This window comes from Atractosteus spatula, assembly GCF_055471065.1.
Source record: "Atractosteus spatula isolate fAtrSpa1 chromosome 10 unlocalized genomic scaffold, fAtrSpa1.hap1 SUPER_10_unloc_1, whole genome shotgun sequence".
In the NCBI taxonomy this organism is placed as follows: domain Eukaryota; kingdom Metazoa; phylum Chordata; class Actinopteri; order Semionotiformes; family Lepisosteidae; genus Atractosteus; species Atractosteus spatula.
The window spans coordinates 248,030-273,483 of record NW_028296612.1 but is presented as its reverse complement, the minus strand read 5'-3'; the positions used below and the strand labels follow the sequence as shown (position 1 = coordinate 273,483).

At 39.0% G+C, this 25,454-nt stretch overlaps 1 non-coding gene across 1 annotated transcript; it reads right to left on the bottom strand.

Moving 5' to 3' along the window:
* Nucleotides 1-1,148: 1,148 nt before the first annotated feature.
* Nucleotides 1,149-1,231, bottom strand: trnal-uaa (transfer RNA leucine (anticodon UAA)). The gene has a single exon. It is a non-coding gene; the product is annotated as a tRNA-Leu (tRNA).
* Nucleotides 1,232-25,454: the final 24,223 nt, after the last annotated feature.

Below are 25,454 nucleotides of genomic sequence, written 5' to 3'. Positions count from 1 at the left end.
TTTGCTCACATCTTGTGATTTCCACGAGAGGAAGAGAAGATATCACAAAAAAAAATCAGAACTGAAGATTTGGATCCGGGACCTCATACTTGTCAAATGATTAAAATAATAATTATGAAAATATCAGGTTGTGTTTCTGCAACATATCGTGCACAGTACGCCATTTTTTTCTAAAAATACAGTAGATTGTACTTAATAAAAATGTACAATTCATCGCTGGTATAAACAGATGTGTGCTGTGTTTGCCTTTGTAAGCATTTGTTTAAAAAAGAAGTTCACAATATGATAAAAACACAGAAAGCACAAACCTAATAATATAACGATACAAAATCAATACCAAATCATAAAGCCAATTAAGTACCTATCCTTTGAAAACAGTGACATTTGTATATACTTTTGAATTACAAATCAGACAGAGTAGTCCCTTAATTCAAAGATCAGATCTTGGCCAAAACAAGACAATTAGATGTTAGCTGAATTCGGAACAAGAGCCTCTGCTTCATCGTTTATTGAGCTTTTGATCAACGTCTGAGCGAAAAAGATTCGCTATTTTAACTCTTTTATTAAAGTTCACAAAAGCACCTTCCTTCGAGCTGGAGTGAAAACAGCGACTTAAGAATTCCTAACTGTTTTTAATACAGTCCGCCACGCTACCAACTGAGCTATCGAAGGGATCTAAAGCGTTGCTCTCTGGCACATATTGCCCAATGTAGTGAAATATTCCGGGTGATTAAATTCCAGTTCGACATCAAGTTTCCAACTCGTTTCCTTAGTCTTGTTTACCTTGAATTTAAGCCACAAACCAGGATTCTACTGTATAAACTTCCGGGGATGTTACAAAATGTTTGAGGGGGCATCAATCATTACAGGCGGAAATTCACTCCTTTTTTTTCTCGAGGCATCATATTAAACATTTCATTTGGATCGAGAAGAGGATCACCATGAGAGACAGAACAAACTGTTTGATTCCATCTTTATTGGGAGCTGCATCACAGCTAATGGATGTAAAGCCTTCAATATGCGATAGTGAGAGTTCAGTTATGCCAGGGAGTGGGAGTGAAGAGAACTGAACTGAAATTTAGTAAATTCATATTTAAATAGAGTGTAAATCATCAAAGTGTTCTGTCACTTCAAACTTATTACAACACTACCAGGAGTGGGGATCGAACCCACGTGGACTTTCGTCCATTGGATCTTAAGTCCAACGCCTCAACCACTCGGCCATCCTGGTCTACAGCAATATGCTGCTCAGTTGTTTAACATTTGAATATGATTTATCTATTAAAAAAAATTACAAATTGCGTTTAAAGTAATTTTAAAGGCTCGAGAAAACATTGCACTATGAACGCAAATGTTTGTCTTCTTTGTCGCACTTACGTTTTGTTGCTTTAGCAAATTTCATGCAGTTTATTTCTGACACAAGACATAACAAGCTTGTGTATTTATGACAAAAAAGCAGGGCAACAATTTTCATTGACCTTGAAACTAAAATTGTTAAAAAGTAAGTTAAATGCACATATAGTAAATATATTTTCTCATATAATGGTGTGTTTTTCTGTCTAAGAATCCTTCATGAATGGTTTAACAGAAACTTTGCATGATTAAAACAAATATTTACGAATTTTAACGTTTTATACAATAAAGTTTTATTGTGAACATGCGCCCTGTTTATCGATATCACCAATACAGTTCTGGATTTTATTCTGCCTTCCTACGCACATATGAATTTTCTTTCACACAACAGCTCGCATGTGTGGTAGGGTATTAGCGCCAGGGATAAAAAGAATGATGTTGGCTTTTAAATGATAAACCATTTGCGTTTATACAAAATCACAATGCGTTGTCGCAGACATTGGGACATACTCTGTTTAAACACCTGTCGTTTTCTCTTATATTGGCTTCTGTGCTTCGGTCCATTTGAGAGAGAAGACACTGAAAAAGTCGTGTGAAAGTGGATTTTGCACCTGCGCCAGTGCTGTAGTGGTATCATACAGACGCCCATACAAATCCATCACACGCTGAAAGCTCCGGAAGGCAACATAAAATGTTGCTCTGTCTGTTGGTGGATTAGGTATGCACGCTTTTTTCAATGTAAAATACAATGTAAAAAGATCAAATTTGATTCAAAATCGATTAATGTAAAAACCAATAAAGCTCATGTTTTTTATCTAGTTTTATCTATATCTATATCTATATCTAGTTTTTCAAAGTTCTTTTAAAAAAAAAGTTTATCGCGATTGTGAAAGTTAGAGAAGGTGTACCAGCGCGTGCCTTCATATCGCCAGCTTCAGTCTAGCCTGTAGCTGCGAGAAGGTTAAAAGCGCACAAGTAATCTGTCTTTCGTCAAAATAATTGCTGGAGCAGCAGGACGCAGAGGACCATCCAGCAGCTGTAGATGGTACTCTCAGTCCGGCTCCCAGCAGAATCCATTCTGGTTTGGTTACTGTCAGACTGGTCGTCTGAGGCTCTTTGGATCACAACGTGAAAAAAAAAAAGAACAAAAAACAATTGCTCACATCGTGTGATTTCCACGAGAGGAAGGGAAGATATCACTTAAAAAAAACAGAACTGAATATTTGGATCCGGGGCCTCATACTTATCAAATTATTAAAATAATGATTATTAAAATATCAGATTGTGTTTCTGCAACATTTCGTGCACAGTACGCCGAATTTAACAATAAAACAACAGTCACAACGAGGGCTTTACACGCAGTCTGGGGTATTTTCCCTTTTTATATTTTTGCCACTTTATATCGAACCTGTTATACTCCCAAAAGTGCAGAGTAGCTTGTAAATAAAAACGTACAATTCACCGCTGGTATAAACAGATGTGTGCCTTGTTTGCCTTTGTACGTTAAAAACACAAAAAAACACAAACTTAATAATATAACGATACAAAATCAATACCAAATCATAAAGCCAATTGAGTACATATCCTTTCCTTTGAAAACAGAGAACACCTTTATATCTACAAAAAAAAAAACGTGACAATTACAAAGCAGACAGAGTAGTCCCTTAATTCAAAGATCATATTTTGGCCAAAACAAGACATTCAGACGGGAGTTTAATTCGGAACAAGAGCCTCTGCTTCGTGGTTTATTGAGCTTTTGATCAACGTCTGAGTGAAAAAGATTTGCTATTTTAACTGTTTGATTAAAGTTCACAAAAAGCACCTTTCTTCGAGCTGGAGTCAAACCAGCAACCTAAGGATGCCTCACCATTTCCAATACAGTCCTCTGCTCTACCAACTGAGCTATCGAAGGGAAGTGGGGAATACTGTTTACCTTGAATTTAAGCCACGAATCAGGTTTCTACAGTATGAACTTCCGGGGATATTACAAAATGTTTGATGGGGCATCAATCGTTCCAGGCGGATATTGACACCTTTTTTTCTCGAGGGATCATATTAAACATTTCATTCGTATCGAGAGGAGGATCACCATGAGACACAAAACAGTTTCATTCTGTCTTTATTAGAAAGTAGTGTTTGTGCTACATTAATAATATTTTCGTGGAAATATAGAAGTTGTAATTTTTAAAACTTATATTTGAATCGAAATGTGGTTTTGAGTTAAATATTAGCATGTTAATGTAATTAGTTTGTGTTTGTCATTACTATATATATTCCCATGTTACTATAATTTGTAGCTGAAGTTTACTAGTTGTGTTTTTTATGATGATTATCATGTTTATTACAATATTGTATAAAATGCATAATTTGAACTACATATTTTTCAGGTGTGAATAATTGTATATTTTCAGAATAAATTTCTAAACCAAATCATTTGCTTGATTTACTAGTTTCTACACCTATAAGACCTATCTTTGATGTATAATAGACCTTTAACTACATAGGTATAACAGTCCTCTAAATGTATCCGTATAATAGAACTCCAACCATTTATGTATAATGGACATACTGTATAATCAGAGATGTCTAATTGACGTATAATGATATACGTATATTAGAATTTCATTCTAGACCCATTACAGACCACATTTATATGTCTAAGGTATGCGTTTAATCAACGTATATTCTACAGTACATCTTTTGCCCACTGGGGAGACACTACAACAGGTAATCATGAGCATCTGTAAAAGCTCTCTACCTGCCCACTCTTAACAGAGACGTGACGAGGGTCTAAAGGGACATTTTGAGCCGTAGAAACATTTTATCATTCTGTACTTTCCTGTGCAGTCAGGCCAATTCCACTTCAACTGCGCCCGACAACAGAGGTCGTTTTGAAAACAATGAGAGTAAAGGGACACTGCATATCTGCAGAACATCACCTCCGAGTTTCAGGACAGTAACATCAGAGATTGGAAGCTAGGGAGTTTCAGGTCTGTTTTTTTATTATAGGTTCATGAAAGTCATACCTTTGCAATAAATATTTCAGAATCCCAGTCAAATCCAGTACAATTGCTGCACAGATCTGCATTCTACAATAAGAAAACTGTCCGTTTAATCAAACACGCCGCATAAAGCATTTTTAAAACAGGAGATATCGTTTTGGAATGCATCTTTCTATAAAAATAAAATGATTTGAAGGGCACTATAAGCAGAGGTGTGAAAGCCTGCTCTACAGAAGAACTATATCCAGAGGTGCCAAATAAGTCGATGTTTCTCCTCGTGAGAGAAAGCATCTCAGAAAACGAAGTTGCAGTCGCTTCCATGCCTCATAACACCACTAGGTCAGACAACAAGAGCTGAAGAGCCGCTGTCGAGAGTAACGCAGCCGAGCTCTCTAAGGAGCTGGATTAAAGCTCCAGTCTCTTGTCAGGCCCCCCGGGTGATTCAGGGGCACGATCCGGCACACTCGCTCCCCGGCTTGCAGGCCCGGTCCGCTCCGGTGATTGCCACCGCCACTGCCTCTTTTTCCCCCGGCTCCGGCAAGCCCGCGTCCCTCGGCCTTCGCCGGGCCTGCCCTCCACCAGGAGAAGTCGCTCTCCCTGCCACACCAACTCCTGCCAGCCCAAGTACAAATTGGCCCCTGCCTGCTGCAGCAGGTCCAGCCCCAGGATGCAGTCCTCCTGGATGGGTGCGAGGTAGCAGGGGTGGCGCACCGTCACTGTACCCAGACGGAAGGCAAGCACCTGTTTCCCCTGGACTGCAGCAAGCTGTCCCATCACGGTCTTCAGCTGCAGGCCGGAGGCCTCCCATCCTGGGGGGTTGGTGCCCTCGGTGTCGGGGAGGACGCCAGGCCGGAGTAGGGTTACCAATGAACCGGTGTCGAGCAGGGCCAGGCAGGGTTGGTCCTCGATTCGGCAGTGGAGGTACAGGCCCTGGCTACAGCTGACTCGCCCCACAGTGGCGTGCAGGGCGCCGGTCTTCACAGCGCTCTCCGGAGCTGGGGTTGAGGTGTTCCAATGGCGGCCGTCCCCGCGCTGAGCCGCCCCGTTCCCGTTTCCCGATGCCGATGTAATTGTGCGAGGCTTTGGGGCCCGGCAGTCCCGGGCTCGGTGTCCCCTCTTCCCACAGCCTTGGTAAAACCAAAACCAAAACCAAAACCGGCAGGGCGCACTGCATCTGCTGGTGCTTCCAGCCACCCCAAATACGGCCTCAGCCCATGTAGCAAGGGCCAAGGCCTGCCCCAGCGAGGCTGGCGCGGCCAGCTGTACGTGGCGCCGCAGCTCCTCAGGTGAGAGGGCCTTGAGAAAGGCCTGGAGAGCCATCTCCCGCTGCGCCTCCTGGGGGAAAGCTGGGTATCCTTGGCGGGCGAGGAACATGACATCAGCGGCGACCGAGCCCAGTCGCTCTCCTGGTTGGCGCCGCCGTAGGGCCGGCCTCTCCCGCATCAGGTCAGGCGCCTCCTCCACCTCCAGCCGGAGAGCTGCTGCCAGTGCTGCATATTCTCCTCTGTCCTCCTCCGGGACATCCAGGAGCAGCTGGCAGGCTGCTCCTTCCAGCGCCACAGCCAGGTGGCTGGCCATCTCTGCCCGGTTCCAGCCATTCGTTCGGGCCGCGAGCTGGAACTGCCTTAGGTTTCCCAGGGTGCTTCCCAGTCGTAGAGACCGGGTCGCACCCGCGCTGATGAGTGTGGGAATCGCTGGTCGGCTCCGGCAGGGAGGGTATCTTCTCTCTGGGGTATCCGCTGGCCAGGAGTAGCAGCCAGTTGCCCCAATTCTACCGGCAGAACCACTACTGAGTAGCCCTGGTAAGGGCTGTGGCCACCTGTTGCACCCAGGAGTTGCTCAGGCTCCATATGTGCGCTGCCGGTGGGTTCTGTCTCTTTTAGAGTCAGCCAGCGCTTGACAGAATCGGTTAATGTCTGCCACGGTTTGTTCATCCTGCCCGCTTCTGACACCAATGTAACGTTTACAGGTTCTTCTCAGGACAAAGGACCAATGGAGATGAGATAAATGAACCAAGCGATAGCTTTATTCTTTATCAACCACACAAAACCAAACACAGAATATACACACACATGAGGAGACTGACGGAGCACGTAAACATCTTCAGGGTGGTAATTACTTAACAACAAGCTACAGATGCAGCCATTCAAAATGCGTGGGCGATACCGCATTATTTTCCGGTACGCTGTACGCAGTCTACCTCAAGTTACCGGTAAATACCGCGAGTTACCGGTAAATACCGCTAGTTACCGTAAATTCTCCTATAATACGACAAGCAAAATAATAGTATCCGGAATTTCCGCAAGGTGGAGCTAATAAAGCTCAACCTCTCATGTTTGAGCTGTGGCCATCAAAGTCTTTAACGGAGATATTACTAATAGTATTAATAATGAATGACCTTGGACAAGCTGTAAGTGTAAACTCAAAGTATTGCCCTGGTCAACATTCTTTCTTTCATTGACCGTCTTTGTAAAAATAACACCACAGCATTTCGCAATCACGCATTTGTTTCCAATCATGCAAAGTACAGTAATTTTTGAGAATCGATTCACCATGCCTTTCACATGCTCATAAAAGAGATTGATTTAGGAACATTAACATATTACCGTATAAAAACTGTACTGTATACTGTACAGTATGTATATGTATATTTAATGTCTTAACTGTGCCCGTTTAAGTATTGAATATTCATATCTAATTTTACCACTGAAGGGAAATCTTAGTAGCTGAGCATAAAAAGAATAGGAGCATACTGCAACGCGTGTGAAGGCCATAAACGATATTAATTTTGGAACATAAACATACAGTATATGGCTGGTCTCGGTACTTTAAAGAAAACATACACGAAACATGGTTTCATTATGACCAGAATCGGTCTTGAGATATTTTTAACTTGATTTACAGTATTTGAGAGGTATGTCTTAACACCGATACTACAGTACGTAAATACTGCTCACGTATATGTTTCTAGGTTTATATTATGCATTTCATACGGTCAAATTACTTTTGAGCAACTAATTAGAAGCGCGAAACGGTATGCCCAGGGCGTTTTAGTTTCGTTTTGTGCTGGGACTCTGCTTTAACAATGTCGCCGTGGATTGATTAGAGATATCAAGTACATACAAGTCATTTTTTAAATGTTGTAGTTCGTCTTGTAAAAATGTTACGAGTACATCATCTATCAACAATTACACAGGTTCTGTTTCCATATTGCGGATTTTGGTTACGTAATATTATTTTCTAAATTTCACGTTGTGAATATATGATTTGGGCAAACAGAGCCGCAAAGAAGTACATTATGGGTTGTTGTTTTTTTTTTTGCAGTTTTATCTAAAACAAGCAATGCTTAAACCTTTGTCTGATTCTTGTGAAACTATCCACACGACAGTTACAGTACCTAGGAGTTGACTTCAGTGATGTCACTGATGGGATGTTTCTAAAAATCCATCCTCTGTAAAACGTCTTCTCTAGTTGTCCTGCATATGTATTCGCTAATGAAGCTGTGTGTTCTGAACCTGGATCTTTACATTTCTGTATGAACCAGCTTAGAGGGCTAAAGACAGCTTGTGTTTAAATTGAGTGTAAGGTAATTTATGCTTCTAAAGTCATGGTCAGCATTTATTATTGTACTGTGCTGTAAACTTGTTCTGTGCCTAGTCACATTATTTTATAGCATTTTTATAGCATTATCAAATCTGGTGGCGCTGTGTGTTAGTTTCCTGACTCCCATGTCACATGGTCTGTGATTGAATCCCATGGAACTATGACTTTATTTTTTAACAAACATTTCTTTGAAAAAATGAAACATTTCCCTTGGTCAGAGATTAAATAAAGCCTCACTCGCACCAAACAAATTTATATTTCTAAATATCACAACATGATCGAATTTAAGTCTTTTTAATAACAATGAATAGTCACCTATGCGTTACAAAATAAACATTTATATTGATTTGAATCGCGTTTTGATTTAAATCGTAAACGCGTATTTAAATATATGTGTTTAAAGGCGATATGCTGTATAAAAGCGCCGATTCTTATGGAGTGTGTTCCGCCGGGGATTCAAAAAAATTATTTTTTTTAATCACGTATCTAAGGAAAATTGCAGTATAACTTTGTTCATGCACAAACAGTGGCATGTTACATTATAATTTGGGTGTCTCCTCTTGCCAGAAAGCTCTAAATTGCATTTTGAGTGCGGTTTTTGACTTTTTCTAAATTGCAACCCATAAATAAAGCTGATAAAGCTTAGACTAACTGTATTCTAGACTGTATTACAACAGCACATTGGACAATGCAACGTAAATTGCAAAAATGCACTTGGAATCTGTCCAAGCCCTCCTACGAAAATTATTTAAACTGCGACACTGATCATTCATCTCTAAATAAACTTTATTTTATATAGCGTTTTAGGCGAATAGGTAATTAGATTGCTCATAGACCTAATCGCTTTTTCTACATAAACACAGCGTGATTGCTCTCTGAAAATGCTTTTCCTTTATATTTAGGCTCAGATTTCAACTATAGATTGTATTATTATAAACTTTCTTGGAAAAATGTATTTTATGTAAACCATGTTTGCTATTAATTCATTTAGGGCTAAAATACGTTCATTGTCTTCCAATCGAGTCGAGTTGACATTAGAAGCTTGCCACTCCCGGACTGTTACACCAACGCATTAGCATGTTAAATCGATTTCATTGAGGAGCCCAGCTACCAGTTAACACGGTACTTCCTACTTTGAAAATACCTGTGAAACCGGTTTAATTCGTCACAGCCAGCATTCTTGCAGAGAGGGGGTTGTACTCGTAAAGTAGAAGCAGGCAAGATTTCCAGCGAAAGACACCTCCCCCCCCCCTCAAAAACCCAGTAAGCAGTAATGCTTTATGTTGAAAATTGAGGTGGATTTTGTTTATGATAAAGAGGATAAACTGGGATGGGAGGAGGGTTTGGTTTTGCATAAGGGGCGGGATTATGATAATTGGAGGAATTTGCGAGAGTATAATGGTTTGATATATTTGATTTTGTATTGTGGTCGTTATCTATGTTTTTGGTTGGTATTATGTTTATATGGTTGTTCTTGATGGTTGGTTGTTATTATGGTTATTAATAATACGATCTATAGTTGAAATCTGAGCCTAAATAAAAAGAAAAAGCAAGTGATTAGGTTTATGAGCAATCTAATTACTTATTCGTTTAAAACGCTATATAAAATAAAGTTTATTATTAATTTGCTGGACAGAGCGGTGAACATTATTATGCATAAGACAAAGATAACGATCCTGATCAGTTTAGAAATCTGTGTATGCTGTAAGGTTTTTACTTCTTAAACTTTTAAAATACACGTTTCGAATAGAAAGAAATCCTCTTCCTGGTACAGTCGGATGAAGAGAGAGGCAAAACAGCCCTACACAGCCCTGTCGCAGTACACGAATATAATCATATTGTTATTAAATTCTTTAGATACGCGATTCCATATTATATTAGCAGAAAAGCTTAAACTACCACTTTTTCACACGCTATTTCACATGTTAGTTAAATTTAATTTATTTATATATTATATATTTATATCTCTGACCAAGGGAAACGTCTCATTTTTTCAAAGAAATGTTTGTTCACAACGGCGACTGTCAGAAGATAGGACACAGCGGCTCAGGCACCCGCTGAATGGAAAAGGGGCACTTTAATGTTCTGTATGGCTAATACTAAAGCCAATACTAATATTCAATACTTTAATATCCTTTTCTGTATGTTTAACAATAGTGGGTACTGGCCTAATTCGTCCCTGCTCCCGTTGTTAGGTGAATGTGTTGTTAAGTGTGAATTTGTACCTGTTTTCCTGAGGTCTGGCTTTTTTTCTGGAAAACCATAACTCTGGTCTTGTTCAGTTTGACTGTCGGCGCCCAGGTCTGACAGTGCTGCTCCAGCAGTGCCAGGTTCTGGCGCAGCCTCTGTTCTGTGGGCGACAGCGGGACCAGGTCGTCTGCACAGAGCAGGAACTCGATTTCCATAATTAATGCAGATCAGTAAATCAAGGGACAAAACAATTATTGCGCCCGGGTCCTCAATGGGCTTTGACGTGCTAATGCGTTGGTTTAACAGTCCGGGTGTGGCAAGCCTCTAATGTCTCCCGACTTTGAAAACCAAGTAATAACTTAACTATATGTGCAAACGTTTCATATGTTGCTGTTGTGGATGCCTGTGGAGTGTATCTTATTTGCCGCGCGCCCTCCCCACCTCTCTCCCTCAATTCAATTCAAGGTGTTTTATTAGCATGGCAGATGGGTTCAATCAGTGTTGGGTATTTACTATGCTTTGAGATTCCACTTTTAAAGGTGATATATAATTTTTTGACTAAAATAAATTGATATCTTTGTCTTCTAAGCTCTCTGTGTACAGTGGAGCCTCCTGTCCAGCCAGCACATGTCCACAGACATTCACAACAGCGACATATCATAAAACGTTTGCACATATAGTGTGCAAAAATGCACTTTATTTACTAAAAATAAGACAGAGATACTGTATCCATTTATGTTGCATTAGCCTGATTATAATTAAAAAAACACATATAATTAAACACGCGTTTGCGATTTAAATCAAAACACGATTTAAATCAATATAAATGTTTATATTGTATCGCATACTGTCCAGCCTCCATTTCTCTATAAAAATTTACTCTATTACACACACACACACACAATAGAAGCAGGAAGCAGAAGCAGGGACCGTTGTCAGAAGGGAAGAAGGTGACTATTCATTGTTATCAAAAATGACTTAGAATCGATCATGTTGTGATATTTTGAAATATAAAAGTCAATTGATTGTCCATAATATCGCTATTCTATTTTTCCGAAGAAATGTTTGTTGAAAGAAAAGTCCAGCACCAGCTGGATTTGAACACACAAGCCGTGAGTTGGCAAGCAAGCACATAGACCAGTAGGCTACAGGGGAAGTCACATGAAGAGGGAGGCGAAACAGCCCTACACAGCCCTGTCGCAGTACACGAATATAATCATATCGTTATTAAATTCTTTAGATACGCGATTCCATATTATATTCCCTATTAATCAAATTCTAAAAGTATGCTTGTTGACTCCGGTATCTCTTTAGTTAAAGACTTTGATGCTTAAAATGTTTAGGGAGAAATGGAATACTGGTGTGTATTTTTTCTTTAAAGTACCAAGACCAGCCATATACAGTACTGTATGTTTATGTTCCAAAATCAATATCGTTTATGGCCTTCACACGCGTTACAGTATGCTCCTATTCTTTTTATGCTCAGCTACTAAGATTTCCCTTCAGTGGTAAAATTCAATATCTACAACGGGCACAGCAAAGACGTTTAGTGTAAGTCTTTCTACGACAGACCAACGGACCACGCGTGCCCCTGTCGGTCAACCAATCACGTACTGCGGTGCCTCGCGTCATCTTGCGTCACAATGCTCAACTCCACCTGCCTGTAATGCGCACTTTGAATGGCTGCATCTGTATACACTTATAAGGCTACACAGGACACTAGAACTACTATGACATTATTTACACAGTTAGGGCCAGCTGCTGGTCATCGTGCTAACCCTCAGACTCTCCCCGGCTACAACTCCCAGCCTGCCCAGGGGTACTATGAGCGCCTAGGGGCGCTTCCTCTTCACCACCGGGCGAGGGCGTTAAAATACGTATATCTGACGAATCACTGCCCACTGGTGTTGCTTTCCAGACACCACAACTATTCATGATGAATCTTATGAATACACATCTTTATGAATAATAGTATTATTTATTAATAATTAACTTTAATGTATATCTTTATTAGTAGCTGTATTACAGGTAATGCATGTACAGCCTTTATTATGTGATAGTGAATTTGCAGGTATCCTGGGGAGGGAAGAGAACTGAAATTAAGGAAATACATATTTAAAGGGGGTGTAAGTGTTACATCCGTTCTGTCACATCTGGGTGTTAACTGAATAGATTTGTGGTATTATTTATTTTGTTTGAACTCTATACTTGTGTTTCTCAGGAGACAGCAGAAATATTGGCGACCTGTGGCTACAGACAATAGTGTGAACTTTATAGGCATATGTAAGGTTACGTTAAAGAAAAAAAAAACTTATTGTCACCTTTATCAACGTGATTATTTGAGACAGTTGTTCGGAACAGTATCTCTTTTCATATCTGTGGCTGTTGTCCTACAATAACGGTGGTGAAACAGACAGAATGTGTGGAAAGAACTGGAGATAGAACAGGAGACTCATCCAGTCAATAGTAAGGTTGTGTAGGACCGCACACACTAGGTGACAGTGTTGAGTAGCATGGTTTAAAAGCTTGATGAGCCAGACAGGAATCGAACCTGCAATCTTCCGATACGAAGTCAGACGCGTTATCCATTGCACCACTGGCCCTACTAGCTCCTTCCCCAACTGCACTACAGTGAACTCAGAGCCGCTACTAGTGAAGCATCGCCCCGGTCCACATTTTCTCAATTAGATTCAGGTGTTTTTTACGTGTGTCTAATTACTACGTCTTTCATTTTGTCTGGTTTTATAAAAATGTCTCTTTAAAACAGACAAAGGGTTTATGTGTCTCCCTGAAATTCACACACGAAGGAAGTCACACGAGGAAGGAAATATATCGCGTTTAAGAAGAATCCAGAGTGGAGACGCCGGCGAATGAAAACGAAGCTTCATATAGTACGTGCACACTACCACGGAACTAAACTCCCGATAGTGAACTTTTTCCGCAGGTTAATTGTGTTAGGAAGAGCGAACAGTCAACAGAGCGCATTTTAAAGGCCAAAGCAAGACAATTAGATGTGAAGAGAATTCAGAACAGGAGCTTCTGCTTCTCTGTTTACTGAGCTTTCGGTGAACGTCAAAGTGAAAGACAAATTCGCTATTTTCACTTTTTAATTAACGAACAAGAAAACACCATCCTTCGAGCCGGATTCAAAACAGCTACATAACAATCGCCCACTGCTTTTTTTAAACAGTTTTACGCTCTAGCAACTGAGCTATCGAAAGGTCGACTCCAAACGCACGCGTTTTGTCATACGCGTAGCCCAATGTAGTGTAGAGTTCCTGTTTATATAAATCGCAGTTCGACATCAAAATACTCACTAACATAGTCTCGTTTAGAAGAAGAAATGGACCAGGATTCTACTGTATAATCTTCCAGAGGTCTTACAAAACGTTTGGAGGGACATCAGTGCAGGTGGAAATTGACTCTTTTTCTAGTGGGATCAGTACCATATAAAACCTTTCTTTTGGATTGAGAAGAGGATCATGGTGACACTCAAAACATCCCTGTCTTTGCTTCTTACGAGGACTTTTGAGCTGCAAACATCGGTTCAAAACAAAACTCTACTACTGCAGTTGCTTCTTGGAGAGTTTCTTCAAATCTTTCAACTGAACGTCTTGGGATATTGACGATGATATAATACAGATTGTGGTTTTCTTTTGATCGAAAATTTTATTAAAATATGAGCCTCTTTTACCTTTGTCTTGGATGTTTCGCAAGGTATAATACTTTCCCTTGCATCCTCAGATAAACATTCTAAATACCACAGAGTTACAATATATGGAATAGCATTTATTTTTACATATGTTTTAAAATGTACTCTTATTTAAAACTACATTTAGTGCTAGGTAAAGATAACATTGCTAATACTGATGTAGTAGAAATGTAAGATGAATTGATAGCTTTATCTGAGCTAAAAAAGTCCTAAAACGCCTCCTATAACAGGAAAGGACTCGTAGCAAGATTAAACTCCAAACGTTGCTATTACATTATGCATTATGTAAACACGACCCATTTCAGCTTCTGGTGAGTGCAGTTTTTCCAAATTGAATCAAAACTACAGCTCGAATGAAATAAAAAAAAGTTTATGTGTCTCTTTGCTGTAACAACTCTGCCAAAACTATTCAGATACATCAGAACGTGACTAGATTTTATTGGATATTAGGAAATTTATTTGTGTGCATTTCCCTCTACGATCATAATACCTTCCTGTTTTCATCGTGTTTATTGTTTCTGCCTGTGATCTCGGAAATAAAGTATGTGTTCACCGAAATATTCCGGGAGTTTGCTGTGGTTTGAGAGGAGTGTATGAAGGTAATGAAGGAGGCAGGACACGCGCATTCAGCACGGGGAGCGCAGAGCAATGAGCCGCGCCTGCAGTTCTCCGAGTCTTTTCTTATATAACCACTGAGTCCGGACACACAGCGTTTCCAGCCCGTGTTGGAGAGTGACAGTTCAGAAAACGACTGTCTCGAGCAGAAACTGATCTTCCTGCTTTAGTTAAGGTTATCGGAATCGGCGGCTGCTGTGGGGGTATAGCGCTTGTATCTCTTTTCTCTGGCTAAACACTATCTACTGTAAAGTATAGAAATAGACAGAAGATGAAATACAGCTACAAATACTTCAGGAAGGCCGAGCAGATAGGAAAGTTTAAATCAAATGTTCTATAAATCGATCTGCCTATATTTTCGAATTCTCTGTTCGAGCTCTGATATAATCCTCTCTGCTCCTGTCGTTGTCACTCTGCATTCAGTAGGGCTATAGGTTGATTTCACAATGCCACAATTAATTAAATACAGGAGAAACCGCAAGGACAACAATATGTTTTAAGAAATCTTCTTCTGGATTTATATTTCGGTCTTTCTCCTTTGAATGCATACCTTGCCGTAAATCTTTACTCGATTACAGGCACCCCAAACAGTTCTTAAGGCAGAAATCGAACCCCATTTGATTTTCTGCTAATAACGTGTAAGTGTTCACGAAGCATTTCCCTGCACATCATGTGCCCACAAACCGGTTTCTCCGTTTTCCTCTTCCTGTCGTTGTTAGAGAGCACAAGAAGACGGGACAAATGCAAGAGAGGGAAAAGGGAGCGGCTGTCAAAAGTGAGATTTGAACCCACGCTTCTATTCAGAGACCAGGGGGTGAGTTTCCCGAAAGCATCGTAGCGCTAAGAACATCGTAAACTCGCTCTTAAGATCGATCGTTGATTTACGAGTGTTTCCCAAAACCTATCGTAACTAAAGTAGAACGTTAAATCCTTCGTAATCTACGTGCTCCCCAACCCATTCGTTAATCACTAAGTGCTTCTTAAACTGGCTACCTCTTGCGCCAACCTTAGCGACAGAGATCGCCAGACAGAGCACATTCAATTCACGTCATGGGAATTCTCTGGAAATATAGAATACTAAGATTTTATATTAAGGATTTTGATATTTTGTTGTACTATGTAAGAGGAAATTCGAAAAAAGAACATTTATTTATACAGTTATGAATTTATTAGTCATCTTGGGTAAATTTCATATTCATAAGTCAAATGTTTTAATAATACTCCCTCTTTTAGTACTTTTGGGGTGGGGTTTAAATTGTATTTAAATTCCATAAAGAACGTGAAACATGTAACATGTATTACAATGTAGCACCACGCAGGGCGGGCTGAGAACAGCACCTGGGGACTACCGGACTGTATATAGTGGGACGGAGGCTGAGATACAGTCTCTTCCCTTCGTGTGTGTGTATGTTAGTGTAGGTGCAGCGCTGTAACCCCTGTCCCTGTACCTTTCCCGATTCGAGTTATTAAATGTGTTGTTCAACCCCATTCCCTGAGTCCCACGCCTGCTCCATTCTGTACTGAAACCCGCGGTCGATACAATATTTTAAGTTCGAATGCCGTTTTATGTTCTGTCTTGATTGTTGACGGTAAAGCTTAGACCTACTTGTTTTTAAATTTGATTATAGGTCCTGTATTTGTTGAGTGACACGTGCCAAGCTTAGTAGTTATTTTTTTCCAGATGTCATGTTAATAAGACCAATTAAAAAGGAGTTCCAACACACCCAACAACTTTAAATAACAACAGTATTTTCTCTTGAAACACTGTGATTCCTAACAATGGCAGCGTGACAAAAAATATTGCTTAAATCAAAGACGTCGTGCAGGACCCATACACTGTTCACACAGTTAAACTTGGTTTTCTTTTACAGCATGTCAGTCATTTATTTTATTTTCTCTTAGAAACAATAAGGGTCCCATTTTGTGCCTATCTATACGCTTTCGCTTAAATGGTTGTTAAATTATGATGTCATGTTTACTTCATATTCCTTTTCACAACTTTATTTCATCACACTGAAGGACCAAAACCGACACCATATAATGAAAGTATTGTCAATCAATTGTTTGTCAATCGACTTGTGATGCTTTTTGCTAAGCGACTTCAGGGGCGGGGTTAACAAAGAAGTACTTTATACTCGCTCGTTAAATGATCGATTAAGAGGGGTTTTGGGAAACCCACGAAAGAGTAGCTCATACATTACGTACGTACATCGTAAAGTTGCTCGTTCGTCTCTAAGATTCATCGTTTTCGGGAAACTCACCCCAGAACACCCAAGCAATGAAAAGATAGGAGCCCTTGAGTCTGGCGCCTTAAACCACTCGGCCATCCTGACGAGGTATGTAAGTTGGTGTGTTAAAAGCACCAGTAGTTCACAAAACTGAGAAATGCTTTGCTGGAGAAGCACCACGTTGCCTGTTGTTGCCTAAACGGATCGCGGAAATCAAATATTCGGATCGATTCAGAGTGTGCTATACAGCCTTTGTGTAATATTTTAAATTGTTTTTTAAAAAAGTGTGTGCTGTGTACTACGTTTAGGACTAGTTAGTGTGGTAGAATATGGAGATAATATCCAGCTCTGAGCTCAAATGCAACAAGAAGTCATGCTGAACAAGTCAGAGCCCAGCTGTACGTGTGCTCAGTGTGGTGCACAGGACTCAGGAATATTGTTGTGGTTCTAATTTGCACGAACTGCAGGGGCTCTGAATCCGAACATTTCAATTTATCTGTTCAGTAAGTTAAAATGCAGGACACGTTAAAATAGGATTATTACTTTGTCTCTGTCCCGTTTGTATATAACTGAATGTCCCTTACATTTTTAAGGACACATACCTACTAATGCGATACTCATTGCAAATAGTCCCCAAACAAGCACGTCCGGCAGCTGCGGGGTTGAAGGTGAACATGTATCGTATTCTAATGTCTTCTATTTCCACTGATGAATGAGACAGATTCACAAGGAGATCCTTCACACAATTAAGCAAACACATTGCCTTTTCTGTCTGATGTAGAGGCTACATTTGTGTCAGCAGTACTATACAGGTAAGTCGAATACACTTTCGGTGGCTGCATCTGTAGCGCTTCATCTAAGAGGATTGTTAGAGTATAGTTACATTCACCTACCCAACTTATTCTTTGATCATCTAAGAGGATTTTTTTACTTTCGCACACAGTTACATTCGCCCACACAACATATAATCTCTGAATGTCCAATGGCTCAATAACCCTGTTTTCCCTTGAGAACCACCAGTGTACAGTCCCATCCCATTCAAAAATATAACAGATATACTCAATTAATATATTCAATTAACAAATATACAGAGATATTATGAACAAGAGAACTCTTGTTCATATAGATCCAGGTTTACACAATTAATTTAATGCATACTCGAAGTGCTTGAAGTCTTGCTCTGCTGTTTTAAATATACCTCCAAAGCATTTAGTTGTGTTAACTACCAAATTATTTGAACTAATTTAACGTCATATTCAGGAAATTCAGAAGAAAGTCTTCAGACTTGTCGTGGCTGTTGAAGAAGCCACCTGTTGAATCTCACCCGGGATTTCTTGAGAGATCATTCAGCGTGCGAGTCCTCCCTCTGGACTCCGCACTGAGCTGAAAGCTGCAAGAACTCACTGCATGTCCTGTACTGTTACAGGAGCTCTCGTGTATATGTGGAGCACAGCGACAAGAACACCTTGAACTTTCTCCATAAGTAAAGGAAAATTCAAAAGAGCATGAAAAGTATGGATCGTATAAAATATCCATGGTACAACTCGAGAAAAAAACTGAAGGACTAAACAACGACTTTTGATGATTACAAGAGATTCAAGAAACACAACCGTCCGCACACGGGCTTGGATCCTGAAAGCTTAAGTTAAAATACGAAGCGAAGGATGCGAACTGTAAACTCTCTTCACGTCTTACAGTTTATGAAATAAAACAATTTCTTACTTTCTTTATAATTTCTTACTGCTGATAGACGATTTATTGCATTTTAACAAAATCACAATTACAAACATTTTGGGTTAAACTGTTATTGACACACTCAAACAGAGAGAAACGTTAGTGTCTTCAGGTGTGTGAGCCCACTTCTAAAAAAAATAAAAAATAAAAGTTATATGAAATTAATTGTTCTACTTTTTAGGCTTGCATAGCCTTATGAATATTTCGGTTAAATCTTTTTTTTCTGTAGTAATTTCAGTTGATATTAATATTAGTCAGGATTTACAATTTTTGGACATGGTTCATCTTAAATAATTTTGTAATTAGTTTCACTTTTGGAAAATCGCACCCAGAAGCTACCAAAACTGGTAGTGTTCATATAATGTGTAATGCAATAGCAGTATTTTGGGTGGGAAAACAAAAAGTATTTCTTGGTATGAATCCCAACACTTCATAAGTGGCGTTCGAGGACTTCTCGCTTCAGATAAAGCTGTCAATACATTATAGATTTTTAATCAATATCAGCAGTGTTATCGCTACTGAATGCTAAATATAGATCCTGGCAATAATTCGTGAGATCTTCGTAAGAAAATCCAAAATACTACAGAAGCAATCAAAGGTATACGTTTCTTTTGGATCGAGAAGAGGATAATTATGAGACTCAAAACATGCCTGTCTTTTCTTTTTTCGAGGACAAATGGATTATTGAGGTGTAAAGTTGGGTTCAAAACCAAGATCATCTGCTATTGCTGCTGTTTCTTTGATAGTTTCTTCAAATCCTTCAACTGATCATCGATATCGAGGAATAATATTATACAAATTGTGGTTTTCTGTTAATTGCCAATTTTATTGTAATTACATCTTCGTTTACAGATGTCTTGCATGTATCACAAGGTATAATAGTCACCGTCCTCAGCTAAAATGTTTTAAAAAGTACGACAAAAGTACAATATGCTTAACAACATTTATGGTTCTATCTATATTAAAATGTAATTTTAGGTAAATATACCAAGATATTAAAAAACAATTTTACAGTCCTAACCTAATAATGCTTGTGAAGTTTTCCAATAAATCCGAACTGTAATTTTGAAATATTATTGCTGAGAATGCAAAGAGAATACAAAGATCAAATTCAATGAGTGAAAATACAAAAGTAGTTCACTAAACTGAGTTTCTTCCCTGAAATGATTTGCTTGCGAAGCACTAAGCAGCTTTGAACGGAACGCGGGAATCAAATCTACAGATGGGTTCAGAGTGTGCTTTCCAACTTTGTGTAACATTTTTCTTTGATAGGGCGGAGTTCTCTTCACAATCTGGGTTAAATAAAAAGGAGTGACGTCAGTGTTAAACAGCTTTCCTTCTTGGGGAACAAGGGTTGTGTTCCATATTTCTAATTATTTTGGTTTCAAGATCGCAATTTAGTGTGAAACATAAAAGCCAGCTGGATAAGCTTCATTAATTTCCCTCACGGGATCAATAAAGTACCTATCTATAAATCTCTTACACGTCATTTACAATGGCCTTTCAACTAATAGCCCGTGCAGGGATCAAACCCTAGCTGTTGGTACAGTACGAGTTGCGTAAGGCTCTGTAACGCACAGATGAGAAACTAACCTCTGCTTCTTCGTTATATACGCAGTGAGCTTACTGCCTCCTACGGGCTCTGTATTTGATTGCGGTACAAGACCGGCCGTGGAGATGAAGTGAGACGGGTGTGTACATTAAAAGGCTCATAGCGTCTCTGGGAGGGCTCAACCCACCACCCTTTTGGTTAATAACCGAGCCACAAGACTCATTATACAGCTTAACACTTCTCGGTCTCAGTGAAAGTGATACACTCCGTAAAATTTCGGGAGATTAATTTGTTTTTAAAGGAAACTCACCAACAGTGGCTGAGATCTACTGGAGTTTTTTCATTCTGTACTGCAATTTCTGAAGGGTACCCTGTGAAAATACGAGTTTTGACAAGAAGGGATGGACATCGTAAGGTCAGCAGACTTGGGGAATTGGACCTTTTGGTGAAAGCTGCCAGCTCAGCAGCAGCAGAACCTGATCAGTATCAATTAACTCCGATATACTTTGAAAACTTAATGTCTGAATTTAGAGACAGACGCGCTACTGATGCACCATGGGGTCAATGTTCCTGGATCTGTTATCGAGAACAACACCTACACAAGAGCTGCGCAGGAAGAATAAAATGTAGTCTGGGAAAAAGAGACTCTCTTCAGAAGAGCGGTGCTCCTCACAGGAGAGAATGAAATAAAAAATTTAAAAAATTGCGACGCTGTTTTTTCTCCTTTGGGGGATTAAAAGTAGCTGCTTCGTGTGACCTTGTGGCGCAACGGTAGTGTGTCTGACTTCAGATCAGAAGGCTGTGTGTTCAAATTGTGTTGAGGTCAGCTATATGTTTTTCAGGTTCTGCTGGTACTGAACCCGGAATTCTCACCATGCAGTTGAGTTCTATCTGTGCACCACATAGATAATCTAAACAAAATAGAGCTGTTCAGGACACGCAGTGAAGAGCTCACGCAGCAAATACCCTTGAACACAAAAGAAAAGGCACAGTTCAAATCTGCTAAACATCATGTCTGACTTTAGTGACAGCTACATCAGAGAATGGAACTCTAGAAGTTTTAGATCTCTTTTTTATTACAGGTTCAAACAAACCTGAAAGTTAGGGACTTTCAGGACACTTTTGTTTCATTAAAAAGTGTTTGAAGCCTTTAAATATAATTTGAAAAAAAAAACACTATTGGACATTAGCTGGTGCTTTTTGTAATGATTTGCTATTTCATGCTGGAAAGAAAAGGAAACAGACCCAACGTTTGCTTTCAGATGCAGTTTCCCAGTGGGCAAAAGACGTATAATATACGTCTAATAAACGCATAATTTAGATGTATAAATGTGGTCCGCAATTCGTCTAGAATGAAATTCTAATATACGTCTATTGTTATACGTCAATTATACGTATACGATTAGATGTTCATTATACATGGTTGGAGTTCTATTATACGGATAAATTTAGAGGACTGTTATACATATATGGTTGGAGTTCCGGATAACTTTAGAGGTCTATTATACGGATAACTTTAGAGGACTATTATACGTATATGGTTAGAGGTCTATTATACGGATAACTTTAGAGGACTATTATACGTATATGGTTAGAGGTCTATTATACGTATATGGTTAGAGGTCTATTATACATCAGAGATAGGTTTTACAGAAATAGAAACTAGTAAACCAAGCCAATGATTTGGTTTAGAAATTTATTCTGAAAATACACATTCACACCTGAAAAATCTGTATTTCAAATTATACATTGTATACAATCAACAATCAACTTATGGGCAATAATCATAAAAAACACAACTAGTCTTAAACTTCAGCTACAAATTCTGGTAACATGGCAATATACAGTATAGTAATGACAAACACAAACTAATTACATTAACACACTAACTCAAAACCACATTTTGATTCAAATATAAATTTTAAAATGTACAACTTCTATATTTCCTAGAAAAAAAATATTACAATGGAAGTTAAGACAATTTCTGTCCACTATTTGCAAACCCTGTCTAATTGTCCTAACAGTTAGAACCAGAAACCTACAGTATTATTTTCAGTGTCCAGATCTCCTGGCCCCCTGCCTTGCATATGCATTCTTCAAGTAACGCATTGCGTGCTCCTTTATTTCTTTTTCTGTTGATGTAGGGTGGGACTTCAGCACCGTAGCTAGGAGAAAATTATATAATATTACTTCCCAAATAAATGATGATTAATATCTTCTTTAGTATAATCTAAAAAATGAATGGTTTACTAAGCTCAAAGCTGAAATAAACGTATAACATTTGGCTTGGATCATAGCAGTTGAGCAATAGTCTGTCCTAATTAAAGAGTACCCAAAGTTTCAAAGTACAACATAGAATAAGAATAATTAGAGAAACGGCAAAACGATTTTGTGTCATCTTCCCCATTCACACTATTTTTATGTGCCATTTTTTGCTTATTCACGTACTATTTTAATCAAAATAATATTAAGAAAGATCTGTATGTATTCAGATAGTGTTATTATTATTCATACTTACTCGTCAAAAGAGGATTGCTGATATATTTGCGGATAAATACTTCAATCTTCTACGTTTGAAAAACGTGTCCAAAATGGTGACCAACGAATACTAGCAATGCATTGTGGTATATAACCGGAAAATATGCTGGATTAGATATTTTCTCAACGTATGCGTTTATTAATGCTGTCGATATTATGGTTGAAATTTAACATTGATAATACATCGCGGCTATGTGCCCCCTGCTATGTGCTGATGTGCAATTTTAACGCATGCAGTTAGTAAGGATCGGGCACTGTTGTATGGTATTATATATAATGACATTATGGAATAGGATGGGTACAGGCCTGGCATCACGGGGGGAGGGAGGAATGTCGCCCCTTCAGCTTTGGGCAAAAAGATTTACCTAACTTAATTTGCGCCCTAAAAAAATAGCTGTACTTTGTCAATGGTCAGACAACACTAAATGACACTAACAGTCAGTCGGACTGTTTGATGTGCAGGAGGGCTATCTGTCCAGGAACTGCACATATCAGTGTCGTTATTGAGTGTCAATATTACGATCCTGTTTGCTCAGGTGGACGGATTCCTTGCAGTAGTTTATCATTATACTTAAAATCATTATATAACTAGGACTAGTTATAGCAGTCTGTGCTTTCTGTTAGTTTTACAACAATTTTTTTCTTAACGATTCAGAACCTCCATGTAGCTGCAAAAATGAATGCTTATGGTACTTTTCGCTCCAGGCAATACAAACCACGAGAGTGACGAAAAATGTGAAACTGAACTTCATCGCAAATACCAGATTGCTAGTCCTTATCTTCTATCATGAAGCACTAATCAATGGCATAGCTGCGAGATTTCATTTGGGTAGCTGCACCGTACAGCTCAGTTTCAACCGAAATATCACCCCCCCTCAGAATTTCAGACACCCAGATTACAGATTTTTCCCCGGGCACTGCGCACTGATGGGGGATGGGATGTCCAGGAAATGGTATCAACTTTTCTCAAGAAAATAAAAATAGAAACTCTATAGGCACTCAAACATTTTACTGTTTTTTTCAGGCAGGTGGCAAGACCCCCTCCACAAAACCCTTGTATGCCAAGCTGTGGGCATTGATTCGTCGAATATACTAGGAGTATACGGCACTTTGCACAGTGTACAAAGTAAATTATTTTTGCAGTAATTAATTTATTTACACGTGTATAATAAATATAGTAATATATATAATAAATAAATTAATTACTGCCGTATACTCCTAGTTGTGGCACACACGATATATACAGTAAAAAGCCTCAGGCACTGTGTTAGATGTGTTTTCGACGTTATATATGCGTTTATTAATGTCATCGATTTTACAGTTGCAATTCGACGTTGATTATACGTCGCGGCGACGTATACTGTATATACGTATAGCCGTATTTTCGCCGTGAATATACGTATATTCGATGAATCAATGCCCACTGGGTAAGGACTGGTGGAGATTGTAGGAGTGTTGATGGTTTTTCTCGGTAGAGGATGATTGAGTTTTTTATCCTTCTCTGAAGTGAGAAACCGGAAGAGTTGGGGGTTGAGGGATCTGATGAGGTTAGTTATAAAAGGAAGTTGATGTGGAGCTGTTAGCCGTAAGAATTCCTTAACGACTTTGATGTTGTCATCAAAGATAAACTGCAGTCAGCAAAGATAAAAATATAATTATCTTTGCTTACTGCCCTGTCTTTCTCACACCTGAAGAAGGCTCCACAGCCAAAACGTTGTGATTCTTTTCTTCTCTTTTCAGCATGGAATAACCCTTTACTTGTTCCTTTGCAGCCTACGCATGCAGGAACAGCTACCCACTTGATACTGTATATAACATTCGTATAATCACAACTGTGACTGTCCACTGCAGGCATTTTTTCCATGATTAATTATTCTGGCATTGAAGTGTATTTTATGTCATAATCACTGAAAAAATATGTTTTGTACATTCAGGAAGTAAGACAATGACAAATCACTATGTACTGCAATTAGCTTGACCTGATCTAGATATTCTATATACTTTAACATTTAATTTTAAACATAAATACTATACAGTCTATTGTAATTTTAAAATATGTTAGCTGAGGATGCAAAGGGGTGAAAGGGAAAGGTCAGAGGGTATACTGTAGTAACAACAAAGTTAGGATTGGTGGAGGTGGTAGGGGTGTTGATGGTTTTTCTCTGTAGAGGATGATTGAGTTTTTTTTATCCTTCTCTGAAGTGAGAAATTGGAAGAGTTGGGAGTTGTGGGATCTGATGAGGTTAGTTATAAAAGGAAGTTGATGTGGAGCTGTTAGCCGTAAAACTTCCTAAAGTCTTTGATGTTGTCATCAAAGATAAACTGCAGTAAGCAAAGATAAAGAAAATTATCTTTACTTACTGCCCTATCTTTCTCACACCTGAAGAAGGCTCCACGGCCAACACGTTATGTTTCCTTTCTTCTCTTTTCAGCATGGAATAATCCTTTACTTTTTCCTTTGCAGCCTATGCATGCTGACACAGCTACCCACCTGATATATAACATTCCTATAATCACAACTATGAATGTCCACTGTGTGGTATTTTTTCCATTATTATTTATTTTGGCATTGAAGCATATTTTATGTAATACCGAAGTGTCATAATCACTGAAAAACATATTTTTTCATTTAGAAAGAATTAAAAAAATATAAATCACTTTGAATTGCATTTAGCCTGTTCTGATCTAGGTTTTCTATATACTTTAACATGCCATGTTCAGAATGTCACAACGCAGAAATGCAACAGTGAAGTGTCGTAATTACAAATGTTCATGATGAGTGATTCTGTCTCTCTTACCTTAGTGTCGGAATATTAATTTAATCTTAATGGAATTTTAAGATGTTTTGGTAATGAGGAAGGAGGGACATGCCATGTTTACAGGGTCATATTTTAAAAATGGTACAGTTAAATTTCCTGAAGTTCAGG